At 41.5% G+C, this 2,976-nt stretch overlaps 1 non-coding gene across 1 annotated transcript; it reads right to left on the bottom strand.

Annotated features, from left to right (window-relative positions):
- LOC114201026 (U6 spliceosomal RNA) lies at positions 1 to 104 on the bottom strand. The gene has a single exon (XR_003607569.1). It is a non-coding gene; the product is annotated as a U6 spliceosomal RNA (small nuclear RNA).
- Between the last annotated feature and the right edge of the window lie 2,872 nt (positions 105 to 2,976).

The raw sequence follows: 2,976 nt of genomic DNA, 5'->3' as shown, positions 1-2,976 counted from the left end.
AAAAATATGGAATACTTCACGAGTTTGTGTATCATCCTTGATCAGGGGCCATGCTAGTCTTCTCTGTGTCATTCCAGCTTTAGTGTATGTCTGCTGAAACAAGCACTGCATTTAATGTAATTAGTGGCATGTCTGGATTTGTTCTACCGTTGTATTATTATTTTCTATTTGCCTTTTTTTAACCTACATTTGTCTTTTCCTGCCCTTAAAAAATTATCTGTTGGGTAATTTATCAGTTGGGTTTTTTGACTATGTGTTTTGTGCATGCACTTTTTTAGTGGATTGTGTGGGGCTAACAAGTATATCTCTAAGTTTACCTCATAATCTATGTCATGTCAATATTTCACCACTTCTGGGAGAACATAGATCCTCACCAGCATGTAGCATGTTCATCCTTTTCCCCATTTACCTTTATGTTATAGTTGTCACAGGTATCAGGCCCAAATACACTGAAAATCCCACTAGACAATGCAATATTTTTGTCTTTCAACTATCATGCATATCTTTTAAAAATTAAAAGGAAAAAAATTTGTGTAGTTGCCTAGATATTTATAATTTCTGTTGCTCGTCCATCATTCCCAACATTCCGAATTTCCCTCTTTCTTCGTGTCCCTCTTGCCTGAGAACTTCTCTAAAGCAGTTCTGCTGGTCACAGATTCTTTTGTTTCCTTCATCTGAGAAAGTCTTTATCCTTCTTGAAAGATATTTTTGCTGAATTGACAGCTTTTTCTTTCAATGAATTAAAAATGTTATTCCACTCCCTTCTGGCCTCCACAGTTTCCAATGAGAAATCTGCTGTGATTCTTTTTTTTCCTTCAATATTTTTTTGATAAGGGAGGTTTCTTTTTCACCGCTCTCAAGATTGCTCTCTTTGTATTTAACGGTTGGCACTTAGACTATGATGTGTCTTGGTGCGGATTTCTTCACGTTTAAACTGTTTGAGGTTCACTCAGTTTCTGGAATCCGTGGGCATGTTTGTGTCTTTTGCCAGATTTGGGGAGTTTTCAGCCATCTTTCCTTTGACTACTTTTTATGCTCTGACCCTCTGTCCTCTCCTTCTGGGAATCCAGCCAATGTCATGAATGTTAGACCTTCTGTTAGAATCTCATGGGCCCCTGAGACTCTGCTTCTTGTTTGCGTTTTTTCCCCCCTTTGGTCTACTTCCTCTGTGTTGTTCAGGATGGGTGATTTCATATGTTCTATCTTCCAGTTCATCATTCTTCTCTCCTCTGTATTCTGCTCTTGAGTCCGAGCCCATCCATTGAGTTTTTAAATTTCAGTTATTGTTTTTTTCCGTTCTGAAATTTCCACTTGGTTCTTTTTTATATCCTATCTTTCCTTGCTGAGACTTTCTATTTTTTTTTTCACATGTTTTGAGTGTGATCACAACTACTCACCAAAGCCATTTTATGATGACTGCTTTAAAATCTTTGACACACCATTGCAAGACCTCTGTCTCATTTCAGTGTTAACATTTATTACTTGTTTTTTTTCATTCTCTTTGGGATCTGCCTGGCTCTAGGTATGACCACTGTTTTGTTGTTTGTTTGTTTGTTTTTTAATTGAAACCTAGACATTTTGGGTATTATATTATGAGGCTCTGGGTCTTATGTGAACCTGTTTTAGCTGGCTTCCTCTGACTTTGCTCCGGTAAGGGGATGGGATGAGAGGTACCATTTCATTGTTGCTGCCAAATGGAGAAACAAGTCCAGCCCTCACCTGAGGGAGCTGCTCCTTGTTAGTGCCGATGGTCAGAGTTCCAGCTCCCCAGTGGGCTCCCACCAATGCCTCCCTGGCTAGAAGAGGTGGGAGTGCCTTGGTCCTGCTCCCCACATGGCCTCCACATACACTGCAGCAGTGAGGGGAGGGATTCACCAGCCAGCAGGAATGAAATTCCTGGCTCCCTAATTGTCCTTCTCTGATATAAACCCAGCAAAGTGTGTGGAGGTGAGGTGCCCCAGTACAGCCTGGTGAGGGAAGAAGTTTGCTTCCTAATTGGCCTTTTGCTGGCTGGGGCAGTGTGATGCCACTATGGTTTTGGTGATATTGAACTGCAGAAGAATAGTTATTGTCTAAAAGTTTTCTGTCTTGTTAAATTGTCCCTTTTCTGGTCCTTTGGCTCAAGGCAGCAGGCTTTTGTCGAGTTTTTGTGTCCCTACCCACTGTTCATTTCCAGGTTGCTGGCTTTTCAACTACAATATAGGAAGCTGAAGGAAAACCTGGGGAACTCACCACCATGGCATTCCTTGGGTCCTGAGATCCACAGCAGCCTTCTTCTCTTTGCTTTTTTGGAGACTTCTTATGTTTTATATATAATGTTCAGGGTTCTTAGTTGTACTTAGCTGGAGGAATACAGAGAAGTATGTCTCTGCTCCATCTTCCCCAAAACAGAAGTTATTAAATTTGATAAATACCACCAGTAGCCCTCCAAAAATGTTGCTGGTTCATCTTTTTTTTTTTTTTTTTAAGATTTTATTTATTTGACACAGAGAGAGACAGACAGAGAGAGAACACAAGCGGGGGGGGCGGGAGAGGGAGAAGCAGGCTTCCTGCAGAGCAGGGACCCAATGCAGGGCTTGATCCCAGGACCCTGGGATCATGACCTGAGCTGAAGGCAGACACTTAACCATCTGAGCCACCCAGGTGCCCCTGGTTCATCTTGAACTAGGAAATGGTATACCCTGAGTCTGCTTTAGACTTGAGGACTTAACCAACATCCCAGTGCCTGCCTATTGTAGTTAATCAGTGATGGATGGATGGATGGATGGTTGATAGTTGGATGAACAGAATACAGGAAAGGCCATCAGGAGGCCAGTACACAGTCCAGACAAGACATCACAGCATCAGCATCAACATCAGCATCATCATTATGATGGCCATAATACAAATAGCAATTACTGAGTTCTTCTACTTTGCCAGGTAAACATTTCTGCCACATGATCTCATTCAATCCACAAATGAGCTATGTCCATTTGA

This window comes from Eumetopias jubatus, unplaced genomic scaffold (assembly GCF_037043125.1).
Source record: "Eumetopias jubatus isolate StellerSeaLion01/CBP00866 unplaced genomic scaffold, mEumJub1_p1.0 scaffold_15, whole genome shotgun sequence".
Lineage (NCBI taxonomy): Eukaryota > Metazoa > Chordata > Mammalia > Carnivora > Otariidae > Eumetopias > Eumetopias jubatus.
This window is presented reverse-complemented; position numbering and strand designations above follow the sequence as displayed.